The sequence below is a fragment of the Gavialis gangeticus genome, unplaced genomic scaffold (genome assembly GCF_001723915.1).
Source record: "Gavialis gangeticus isolate Ggan-Ray unplaced genomic scaffold, GavGan_comp1, whole genome shotgun sequence".
NCBI lineage: Eukaryota > Metazoa > Chordata > Crocodylia > Gavialidae > Gavialis > Gavialis gangeticus.
In genome coordinates, this window is record NW_017729031.1 from 44,785,703 (window position 1) to 44,798,942 (window position 13,240).

Sequence of the window (13,240 nt, forward strand, 5' to 3'; positions counted from 1 at the left end):
GGGCTAGAGAACACATCTGAATCTATAGTGTCCAGCCCTCTGCTCCAGTGAATACCAATATCAAGTACTCAGTCAAGTACTACAATGAATACTAATATCAAGTACTTCTTTGGAGTAGGGCTTGTAAACTAAGTCTCTCCTTTCCAATGTGAGTGGCCTAACCACTAGGCTGCAGTCACACTCCCTCTTTCCAATCATTCAAGGGATTGATGAAGCCCTCTCATAGCACAATGTACAGCCTGTGGTTAGAGTATTCTTCTCTAACTCTCCCAGTCATTGCAATAGTATAACTTGGAGTGTATGGGGGAGGAGGGGTGACTGGGGTACCAGCCATGGGTGCTGATTCAGAGGGGGCACTGGAATGGCAGCTGCCAGCAAACCTGTTCCACTGCTCCAGCCTGTGCTTTGGAAACCTGGACTGAGGCAGCAGCAGCATATTCAAGGTGGTAAGCACTCCCCCTCCTCCTTCAATTCCCCATTCCTCTCTGTGCAGCTCCAGGCACCAAAATTTAAAGTTACACTTTTGATGCATTGTGTAGTGAGTCTGGGCTTCCTAACTTCAGGCTTCTAGGCACTGGGCATCTAGAAGTTAGGGCACTGTAAAACCTAACTCCTTTTGTGGATCAAGCCCCTCACCTCTCAGTGCTTCTGCTTTCTGTCTGTAAAAGGGGTATATTATTGATGGACTTTGCTAGGGTATGATGGATGTGTCTACAGGAAACATTTACTGCCTAGCTGCCTAATTAGCTCCACAGCAAAGTCTCCATGTCTACACATGCAGCCCTATTAAGTTGCAGTAAATTAATAAACGCCACCATCCTGCAGCAGTGTCACTTACTGAGCAGCAAGGCACATAGATGCTGATGGGGCTGGCTGGGGCACAAGGGTGCTTCAGCATGGGGGCTGCCTGCTGGCCCCAGACAGCCCCTGGAACGCCCTGCTGGCTGGGGTTGCTCCAACCTGGCTCATCGTGTTGTAGTCCTGGGTGCATGTGTAAATGTGGCTCCTGAAAGCAATAAGCTCTGACATGATATGCACCAGAGTTTATTACTTCTCATTTATTACATGTGTAGATGTGCCCAATGAGTAGAAAATGATGTCTGTAAACAGCTGCAAATTACTAGTACCCAGGGCTTAGACAATGCTTTACTGTTTCTTTTCTGATTGGCTGAAATAGTCTGTTACAACCACTGATCGTGCCAAATGGTATCCTTTCTTACAAAGTTTCTTCCAGTCTCCGCTTGTAAATAAACTTTGGTCTGTTTCTCATAATGCTGATATGCTGACAGTGTTTCAAAGACAAAGAGAGGGAATCCTTGGGCAAGAAGTATCTCCTTCCCTAAAGGAAGAGGAAGGAGTAAAAGTCAATAGATAAACCCCATGCTTTCAATGAAAGGAATCTATTGGTGCTTTCCAGCTCATTGGCCCCTTTAGACTTTTCTATACTAGAGTACATCAGATACAAAGTGAAGACTTGTTGCTCTTCTCATCGTCGTGCTTTCAGCTAAGCATCTTCACTCTTCTTCCTGACTGCTAAGATGACAGATATTCTTTTGGATTTTGCTGTTGTTCCCACTCTCCTCTATTGGAAATCTTAACATATTCCCTTGGTCCGGTCTCCTGTCTGTAACAAAGAGTGCAAAGCAGATAGTTTTTGCTGCTGGGGTACCATGTCTATAGCTCTGCAGTTCTCCAATTGGTACACTTGATGCAGACAGAGCTTATCATTACTGTGCAGAGAAAAAGATGTTGACAGGTATGTGGATACATTACAAGAACTGTCCAAATAACACTGATCCCACATTAAGCCCTAAAAAATATAGTGCAAAAAGCTATCAGTAGTTAAAATGGCTAAAGTCCCGTTTAATAGCTCTATCAAAGTGTGAGAGTTCAGAATTTTCAGATGATTATTCAGATTTGTAAAATTAAGTCAAAATGATTTTACATCTCTTGCTTAGAGGGAGCCAACAATAAATGGATACAATGCTAGAAAAACAGGTGTGTTTTCACTTGGAGGAAGCAGCAAGGGATATGAAAATGACTTAGCAGCTGGTGAATAAGAAGACTGAAGTTGTGCCAGACAAAGAGTGTGTGTGTTTTCCCACTAATTATGCAAAAAGCCCTAAATCCATTGATCATGTTGTTCTCTTCCTTCTTCACCAGAAATAAATATAAAAGTTGTGCAATGACTTTCAGGAAATCAAAATTATTATCAATGACTTGTATTCTGTACCCAGAGCTGGGAAATCAGCCGGGTGAATCATCTTGCCATTCTTTTAAACACTCATGAGTACAACTATGTAAAACTAATGAGTGGTTTGCAGGGAACTAGTCTGAGCTTTTTTTCCTGGCTTAACCTTCAAGGTTCATATAAAATGATACTTGGATTTAAAATTAGCATGAAATGTCAAAGCTAAACTATTAAGTAGTAGTGGGGTGGCCAACCTGCAGCATGGATGCCACAAGTGGCATGGGCATCATGTGTGTGTGTCACATGGCAGATCAGAGAAGGGCCAGGCAGCATAATGGCAGATAGGCCAGGAAGCAGAAAGCAAAGGGGCAAAATGGGCAGAGAGCATAGGGAAGGAAGTGGACAGCGGAGCAGCAGATTGGTCAGGGAAGAGGGATTAGACTGACAGTTGGGGAGTGCACAGGTCTAATTTGTGGCACATGTGCCAAAAAGGTTGGCCGCCACTTAAACAGTACATAGTTTCAGGAACAACTAGTATCTCTCAATCCTTGTGGAAAAGAATGTACTTACTCAAAATTCAGCTTATTTCCTCTGAAATTTATTTTGGAAGAACACATCAGGCATCACGGAAAAAATGGGCAGAGATGCATGATACTGCTGAAAACAGGGTGACTTTCACTTGTTTTGGACTTTGCTATAGAATTGTTTTTTAACTTCATATGTAAATCTGCATAAACTCGACAGTGTTTCTGAGTGTATTTTTACATAGATTCCAAGTTTAACTTTATTTGTCTTAAACATAGGATTATGGTGACAAAGCTGAGGCCACCTGAGAGTACCATGCCTAGGAGCACAGAAAATGATCAGACATTTTGTTTACTTATACTGTAACTAGAATTATCAAGTATTGCTCCCGCTAGTTTCAGAACTTTTCCTCCCTATGTATCTTTAACCTACAGCATTAGTGCTACAGTCATTAAATGGCTTGGGGAAAAGAATTAAGCAAACTCATTTAAATTTAATTTAAACGTGTACACACAATTTCATTCTGATCTGCTATTTAACTTAATTTTATGCCTAGCCTTTCACTGAGGAAAGCCAGGGCTATCAACTGGCATTGAGCTGACTCAGACTTGTAGTCAGGAAATCCTTCTTGATTGTTTGGCCACTAGTCATGAACTGATATTACACAGCCATTCAATGATGTCCAAAGTCATTCTGGCAAGAAGAACGTTACAGCCAAACTCTGTTCCATGTCTCTGTTCTATGTTGCTGTGTTGTTTCCTTTTAAATATCAAAAGTTACGCCTTTGGTCACATCAACATGGTCAATTTACCATGTCTGGAAGCAGTACCTTGAAGTATGCTGTATTGCTCAAGACTTAACAGAACATCTGTGTTCGCACAACTCTTCAGGTGGACTAATTAGCTGGGTGCTGGCTAATTAGCATTGCCACTCAACCCATCTGAAGCCCCATGTGGACAAGAGTACACTGTTTGCAGTTCAAGATGAAGCCTAGCCAAAGCACTTGTAGAACCTTAAAGATCCTGCTGCCAGGTCTGATAAGTTTACCCTGTAACTTTAAGTATGTTGGACAGATTCAGACAAGGTTCTTTGGGTAGGTGTGATATCTTTTATTAGAGAGTCTCCCTATGCCTGAAGAAGAGTGTTTGTGCCCAAAAGCTTGAAAAGAACAATTTTTCCAACTATTTCATTGATCTAATGGAAGATATCACATTTACCCAAAGAACCTTGTCTGCCTATGTCCTTAGAGCAACACGGCTACAACCAACAGCCCTTGGACAGATTCTTAATTCCTCTATTTCTGTAACTAAAAGAAAGCTGGGGTTAGGGAAGTACAATAAAAAGGCTTCAGGTATCTTCTGTGCTTCTTATACCGTGGGGCTCTGAAAAGCCCCACCTGGTCCTCCAGGACAATTAGAGCAGCCTCAGGACTGGAGTTATTGATTCTGCTTCCCAAAATTATCCCATAAAGCAGAGAACAGTCATAATGTAGCTCACACTACCACTAGTCCATAACCCATTCCCTGCACTGGAGAAGTTCAGAGACCTTCTAAAGGCATTTACACAGGCCAGACAGAATCACAGCACTGGAAGGGTCATCTTGTACCAACTCCTGTATAGATGCAGGCTTTGCTATTTTAAGCTATCCAAGGCAGACACTTTTGAAACCTCTTGAAACCCTCCAGCAAAGGAGATTTTACAGCTTATTTAGGCAGCTTATTTTATCAGCCTATTATTCTTACAGTGAACAAGTTTTTCTTGAGATTTAATGTAACTCTGCGTTGCTGTGGTTTAAACCTATTGTCAAATGTCCTGCCCATTGTCAAGGGAGAACAATATTTCTCTCTCTCCATAAATATTTATTCTTAATTATTATTAATAATAATAGTAAATGGCAACCTTTGAAATATCTGAAAACATTTTCATATCCCCCCTTCATCTCCCTTTCACTAAACCAAATATACCTGCTTCCTTCAGCCTGTCCTTATGTAGATTCCTTTCCTTTTATCATCTTTATTGCTCACTTCACTCTTTACAGCGAGTACCCTTTGGCTATTTCTTGCCATTCAAGGGTCCTTTACATGGTCAAAACTGTGTAAGAGGGCCTTAAAATAATTTACAATCTGGTCTATAGACTTGCTTGGCAATTTGTAATAACAATGTGTTTGCTATGAAGGCTTATCTTGGCATTTGAGTTACAGCCAAGAGAGAACATGTTTTCCTTTTTTGAATTTAGGATACAAGAGAACTTGCCCATATAATTATCAACATGTTGTTATTTTACAGTCTTCCATAATATTACTAAGCAGCCAAAGCTTATTTCTGTTACATGTGTAACTACTGACTTCACTAAAGTTTCAGACATGCAACAGAGACTAAGTTCTGATCTCAAAGCAGGTGGAATCCATTGGGACAAATTCTCTTCCCATCTTGAGGCTAGAGGAGCCTGTATGGGATCCTTACACAATAGGAGAGGGCAGGATTTCAAGAAACCTGAGATCTTCTAGGAGCCACAGGGCTCCTCTACACACGCAGGTAAAGGTGTGATGGGATCTAATGGCCAATCCACACGATCATGCCTTCTGCCATGCCACATATGCATGGCAGGAAGCATGACTGTGGGATGGCAAATTAGATCCCATCATGCCTTACTGCCAGTGAAAGGAGATGACTGCTGTGATCTTCCAGCCACAGGGGTGCCTCACTTCCCCCTGCAGCTGGGAGACCAGCTGCTGCAATCTCCTAGCTGCAGGGTCACATCACATACCCCTGTAGCCATGAGATGGTAATAGCTGGTCTCCCAGCCATGGGGTTGCATATATCCACCTCCCTCAGCTGGGAATTCCAGTCAGCTGACAGGGCTCCCAGCCACCGGGGCCCCTGGCCACAGTCTATTAATGGTGTGATAGGAAGCAGCTACAAAGTTATTCTACAAAATATTCCACATATTTTGTGGAATAACTTTGTAGCTTATTCCTCTTTGTATTGCACCATTACTTGATTGAATGTGTGGCGGGGTTACAATTTAAGGTGTAATTAGCTGGTTAAACATGCCTTAAGTGTAGATGGAACCACAGTGATATTTTCTGCCAGGACTTCCTATCACCTAATGAGAAGTGGATTCAAGCTGGAGGTGACAGACTATTTCAGTTGCTTGGATCCCTTTGTCAAACCTCCCCTGTACAGATGTGTACAATATGCAATGGGTGGGAAAGAAGCCACTGCTTCTACTGCTTGCAGAGGAAGACTTTATGAAAGCCCTTCCATATATCAGGTGTGTCAGAGGAAGTCCCTGGCATGATTTTTTAACATGTGTCTGGGATCAAATCCATTGCCCAAATTAGTTACACTATGTTACTACTCTATGAAAACCTGTTTTTAAATATATTTTTGACACAGTTTTCCTCTCAGAGCTAAAAGGATACTAAAATGCCTGGTATTACAACCTTCAGAAAAAAAGGTGATGGTTTGTTAAAGAGCGTATGTGTTTAGAAGAAAAAAAAGAAAAACAACAAGAGTACGTGACTCAAATACTTGAGTCTTACAAGTAGCAGCAGCAGGGAATTAATCTCTCACAAATAGCAACTGCCTTTATAAAATTCTGTCAAGAGGTAACTTGAAAAAGATTCCTCATTTTACCAGTCTGAGCCTTTTAGAGGACCACTGAGAACAGAAGTCAGCAACCTGTCAAGGAAAATCCTAAAAAGCCCAGTACTACAAGTTTTCCAGGCTCCCTAAATTCTCAAAGTATTACTGACTTTTTTGTTGACTGCCTGCCAGTATAAAGATTATCATTAAATTTAATGGCCTAGTTACAGTCAAGGAAGGGTAGGGGAATGCAGCACTCACATTCTGGAAAAATCAGATTTTTTTCACATTAAAGAGGTTTTGAAATAGAACCTGGGAAATGACCGATTCAGAAGTAAAGACATAGCATTTAGTATGTTAAGACACAATCTCTTTTGAATTCAGTACAAATATACACTCTAATAACCCAAGGAAAGTAGATTTAAGGAAATGAGTTGAAGGCTGTACTAATATTTTCAGCCCACGTTACTCTTGCCTTGCTCACAACAAAAATGTTTAGAGAAACATGGGGTTGTTAGACTTCCCCACCCCACACACACCTTTTTTTAATGCTCTCATAAATCAGATAACTGTAAAAAAAAATCCCCTAGTTTCCCCCCTGAAAGAACTTCAAACATGGGGCCTACCTAGAATATTTTTAGAATTTGACAAGCTTGCAAGTATACAAAATATGGATGACGAGAAAGTGATTTACATCTCTACCTGAAGGATGTTAAGATGACATTCATCTATGACTGAAGAGTCAGTCTAAAACCTTTGCACCAGGGAGCTTTCATTTAAGCTGGTACATGCTATCCGGGGAATGGCTAGACAGTTCCAAGGCTTTTTGCTAAAAACTTTCCTAAAGGCTTTATCCTATGATCAAGCAAAGAATCCCAGAGGCAAATCAAGCAAGGAACACAAGCCAGACATTGCACTCCTTTAACTGGCCTAAAAAGGGGACAAGCTTCCATTCTCTTTTTATGGGGAGTCTCCATCATTTTATACTTCCCTCAAGGCATCAGATGACCCACTGGGAGTGATTAACAATTTACAGGCTTCAGCACATAGTACCTTCTTACATTCTATTGTGAAGTTTTAAGTGCTGATTATTCTTTCTACTGCCCTTCAGCACAGAGTGAATTTCCCATATGATATGGTATGATATGATTACAATGTGTGACCAAAGAAGCTATATGTCCTGAGTTAGACTGCAGTTCTGGTAGGGAACATTTTGGTGGGGCTCCAAATGCACATGCTTTGCTGTAAATAGTTGCTGTCAATAGTATCATAATTAGGACATCTAGGTGTCCTTTTCATCCTGGGATAAGGTGGCAGCTGGGCCTAGCAACAGGACCCAGAGATGGATCCCTGATTGGTTTCCCATAACATTGTTTAATTTGATTGGCTGATGTTAGTCCCTAGGTTAATACTATTTGTAACTAGTTTTGTAACTGTTTTGTGGCTAGGGTGGGTGAGGAAAAAGAGAGGGGGAAAATGGAGTAGTCCGAGGGAGGGCAATATGGAGAGTGTAATCCCAGGGAGAACAGAGTCCGAGAGAGGACAGGGGTCACAGCACAATAAAGACTGTTTTGTTTGCAGCTGCAGGATCTGCTGTGCTATTTGGGACGCTGGCATTCAGCCCTTCCCCTCCCCGCCACCCTATCCTTTGAAGAGGAAAACACTATAGATTACACTAGGCCCTAGCTGTTTAATGGTAATATTGTGTTGCATTTGCTTGTATTCACTTAACCAAAGTTTGGGTGAGAGAAGAAGAGGCAAAGGAAATGAGTAAGCGGGTGAATACCAGAGGTGAGACTAGTTTTAGAAAGTGCAAGCAAGATGGTTCAAAAGAAATAAACTAAAGGTACTTAGACTGCATTTATGCCAGTTAGATTGGGTTTAGGACAAGATACAGCTTTAACTGGGGGATAAATACAGGCAGATAAATATTAGTTAGAGTAGAACTTCTTAGGAACATTTTTAAAAAAGTTGGCCTTATTTAGAAAGCTTTTGGATATTGAGCCAGGCAATAGAGCATAAAAATCTGGGTTCACCTCAGAATCTTTGCTCTTCAGAGCAGAACTACAGTTCTTGCTGAATAGCCCGTCTGCAGATGAACCAAGATAAAAATGTGAAATCTAGATGAGAAGGCCTTTTTCTAGGAGGCTGAATGCCTGTTAGAGGCTTTTAAGATATTAAGATTTAATTAAAATTCTTCCAAATGCTAGTGAGATTTGTAATTCTTTACATAAATGCACATTTTCTAACTTTTAATCATTTGCTTTATATGCTTTACCTGTACTGTTTGGTCATTTATATCCCATCTGTATTTCATTTTTAAATCTGCTATTAAAATATGTCTAAATTTATAGTTGGGAATATTTAATTTTGGTAGAACTGGCTTTATGAACCTTTCTTGGTTCCCAGACTCTGAGCATTAATACACCCTCCTTCCCAGGAGCTGAGCAAAGAAGGAGCTCTCTGAGGTGGGGTGCTATAGATTGCCAGGGAAAAGGAAAAGTCAGAGTCTCAAAACCAGAGGCTTTCCCACACTAGAGCCATGCCAGAACAGGCTTCAAGGTGGGATCCTTCAAGAGAGGGAGATTGGACAAGGCTTCTTCTTGGGGAGTCCCAAGGTAGAGCTTTCGCTTGAAAAGCAGTGTGATCCATGACACTGCGAGACTCACTTTTATGTCTTGTGTCCAATATGGAATGTACCTGTTACTGACAATGTAAGTCAAAAAAGGATGCAGCTGAACCAGTGCCAACCACAGTTTAACTGCAAATGTAACTAAGAACAAATTGTGTGTAGCAGCACTTCAGAAACGACACTTAAATCTCACCAGTTCTTTACCATGAAGTAGACAGAAGTTTTGATTTTCTAAATGCATGGATAACCCAAAGATCTGGAGCCTCTACATTGCTACTTATCCCCAGATTCCCAGGATACACTGGGATCTGTTAGAAATCATTACACATGGGGAAATTTTTTGCATTAGAATTAAGTCATCAAGAGCATCAGCTTCTACCTCTTCCTTTCTCCCAAGTCATGGAAGCCCTGGTCCTGAAAACAGGCTATTATAGGAGTGGAGAATTGAGAATGCCATTGAATCACTCCTCTAGGTTCCTAAGAACCTGAATTAGCTTGTTTTTGCTAGGTTCCCTCCTTAGGGCACCGCTTCCTCATAGGGTGGGGTTTCTATGATACCCTGGTAATTAAATATTTAATGTCAAATATGACTGTCTTTTTGTCTCATGTCTCACATACACATAGACATTTGACTAGACAGGGGTTGGCAACCTACAGCCCATGAGCTAGATCTGCACAGCTGTGTTATCCAGCCCACAGAGCCGGGGGACTTTGGCAACATTTTGGTGTTGGGGGGCTTTGATGGCATTTTGCCAGTTGCAGGTCTTCACCAGGTAATAGGAGCAGCAATGAACAGAAGTGGATATGGTGGCACTGAGGGGTGGGGTGGCATTGAGGGGTGACTATAGGTCAGGCTCTGTCTCCAGCAGTGGCTGTGCATTCAAAGCTCAGTTCCATTAAAGCAGTCCCCTGCTACAAAACCTTGCTGAGTCCTGGACTTGAGCCAGGCCAGTGGTGTTCCCGAACACTTGAGAAGTTGTGAATAGTTCCTCTTTATTACACCAGGGGCCAGTTATATTCTTTGCAATCAGGCATTGAATACAGCATAACTCTGCCTAAATCAGCTGCCAGAATATTTTCAGCTACAGCTAAGGTCTGGGGAGTCTGTGTTTGACACTGGGTATCAAAGATGGCTTACGTTGTGACACAGGTAGGACTGGGGAACGAACAGAGTAGAGCTGTAGAGCCACTGTGCTATCTGTTCTTAGTACTGGAAGGCTGTGAAAAGAAGATATACTGTTGCTCCCAGAAGTGAAAGAAGAAAAGCTGTCCCAAGTAGATGTTGTCCTCCACATTCTTATAGGGAAACTCAATATATAGGTTTCACTAAAAAAAAAAATTGGAGAAGAAAATCTTCACTTCATATGATAATATGTACTTCAAGGTCATGGTCGGCACCAATTAAGTCTCATTGGAGCTCTACTGAAAATTAATTGGTACATAGGTTTTATGTCAGTCTTCTATGGAATTTCTCCCTATATTTGTACATCATATGCACCTCTCTTTATATGTGATATAAGCAAATGGCATGAGGCTGCTTTCATGAAGTTCTTACTATTTTCTATCAGAATATCAGTGACACTGGCTTCAGGACAGCTTTGGGACTAAGGTTTAGCAAAATATATTTGTATTTTTTTTATCTCATCATGGAAAAGATAGTTACAAATGGTGCACAATAGCAGCTCAGCTCCTTATAATCCTAGTTCCTGATTCTGATATCTTTAAGCATGCAGAATAGCACTCACCTGTGCCATTTGTCCCACTGAAGTCATAGGAAAAAATCCTGGACGTAAGTACAGAAGAATCAGGCCTATAGTTGATTTACAGAATGTCTTCTGCTAAAGTCGCCTCTACAGAGAGTATCTCATACTGATTGGTTGTCTGCAGTTGCAAATAAGGAAGTGCTTAAGTGGGGGATTTCTCAGTGGAAGTTCCCAGCTAACGTCAGTCATAACCAGTACAGGAGGCTGACAGAACTGCATTTCATAATCGGTTGACAAAGCTTCCAGACTGCCTAAAATTTGTCTGTGTTGTTACTGAAGAAAGTGACTGAAGAAAAATATTCTTAATGCAATTACTGATAAGGTAATCAAAAAATTTAGTTCCTATAGTTTCTACTGCTTGTCTTTATCAAGTAACTACTGGTATATTAAGGTTCCAAGACAAGATGTAAATACTACAATTGTACTAACATCTGCCTTAATGTTATTTTAGATTGCACTGTCTTTGTGTGACCACATTTAGGTAACTGCTGTTTAGCTATTCTCTGGAACCCAAGACTTCCTTTTGTTTCCATCTGCTATGACTATACCACAAGCAAAAAACAAAGCTGTTACATATAGTATAAGTTTTACACTGGCTCATACTTTTCTGTTCAGAAGAATTTAGAGTTTTTTCTCTTTTTTAGCAATTTCATTCCAAATTGTTTCATCATTCGCCCTTCTTCTCCAACCTAGAGATGTTATTTTTCACCTGTGCCAAAAGATTTCCCTTTATTCTCCTTATTTTCTGTTTTCAGTTCTCAAATATTACTTCTGTGACCCAACCTTAGATTAGGTCTTCTCTTAGTTTGATAGAGTACCTTTCTTCATGTCTCCAGAGAAAACCCAGGTTTTCATTTTGATAACAAAAAAATTCATATAATGCCATAGGCTGTGCTGGCACCTAGCAATATACATTCCTTAGTGAAAGTTAATAGTCTGGAAAAGGTTTAGACATCTGACGTGGGCCACCTAGTGTTTGAAAACGTGGCTACATTAAGAGGCTTGGAAAAAAAACATTTTTAACCTTTCAGTTTCTGATATTTGGCTTGTAGAAGCCAGTTCACATGTATAAGCCTGAAGACATCATTGGGGAATAGGCTTAAACCTATAGTGAAATGTACTTGTCCTGCTATTATAGTTCATTACAAACATACCTTTAAGAGCTGACATCTCTGTGATACTTGTTACTTGTTTTATAATGAGTGATATGTTGTCTACATACATTTGTATATTACTCCCAAAGTAAAAACCAGTATCATTTGTTAAATTTTTTTGACAAGGATGTAAATCCTGAAGCACCCTGTTTGCATAGTCATGAGATCTGCTTGACCTATTTTACTTGTGCAGAATCTGGGTTTCCATTTTGTTAAAAGTACTAAGTTTCTAACCTTCCTCATTGCAAACAGTGACTTCCAAATGTAGACTGCATGCAACTCACACAGTGAAATCTTCCTGGGTCTGCAGACAGCTTGCTACAATGATTCGGAAATTTTAACTTGTCTACACCTGCTAATCTCAGTGTGGCTTTAACTCTAAACCCTTTAATATCCTTATGGGGCAGTGGATAACTTTAAAGAGCACTGATGGAGGAGTGAATCCCATATGGAGTGGTTCATAGGGGTGCTGCAGGGAACACAGGGAAAAAGGAGAGGAAAAAAGGAAAGGCAAGGTGGGAAAGGAAAAAAAATATGGTGCAGAAGATATTTTTCCTTTCTGTGTTGTTAAATGTGGCAATAAGATAAACAACATATCATGATTAATGGTAATAATTTAATGTGTGAAAGGCCATTTATTTTTAATAATTGTTTGTATTGTGGTAGTGCTTAGCAACTCAGTCATAAACTTAGACCACATGTACTGAGTAATTCCCATTGAACACTAGTGAGTTCTGCTATAGACAGATGGAAGCAGATATGGCCCTAAATTTATACCCAATGAATTATGGTCCCATGGGCTGTAATTAAAAGTGGAACTATGCCCTATCTACCAAAAGAGTTTGACATCTCTAGTTTCCTACAAATCTACTAGAACAAACAGGACCATATTCTATTCTGGCTACCAGGCACATAAGTGGATTTAGTTCTTGAAAAGCAGTTGATGCAAAAGGTGCGTGGGTCCTCTTCCTCATTCTCACTCATAGGTGCCAACTCTGTAGGTGCTCTGGGTCGCAAGCACCCACTGAAAAAGAATAGTGGGTGCTCAGTGCCCATGAGTCATGGCCATTTTGGTTTTACACTGCAGATGTTAAAAAAGTGCTTTACTGGAAGCAGCAATGCATTACTTCAACCCGGCTCTGCAGCGTCTGTAAAGATCGGGCATGTCAACAGGGCTTTTTGGCACTTTTAGCTAAAACTGATTCAGTCAGCTATTAGATAAAAGCCCCCATAAAGCATCCAATATTTACAGACATCGGGTGAGCTGGGTTGAAGTAACTAGCTGCCTCTTCTGGGCATATGTGGGGTGTTTAAAGTAAAGCAGCATTTTGTGGGGCAGGAGGGGGGAGAAGGGGGATGGGGGGGAGGGTTTTGTCTGGAGATATTT

General features: G+C 40.7%; 1 protein-coding gene across 1 annotated transcript in view; it reads left to right on the forward strand.

Moving 5' to 3' along the window:
* Positions 1–10,923: 10,923 nt before the first annotated feature.
* Positions 10,924–13,240, forward strand: part of TANK (TRAF family member associated NFKB activator) — a 44,378-nt gene continuing 42,061 nt past the window's right edge. Inside the window, exon 1 of the mRNA XM_019522699.1 lies at positions 10,924–11,021. The gene's annotated coding sequence lies outside the window, so the exon portion shown is untranslated. The remainder of the gene's footprint in view (positions 11,022–13,240) is intronic.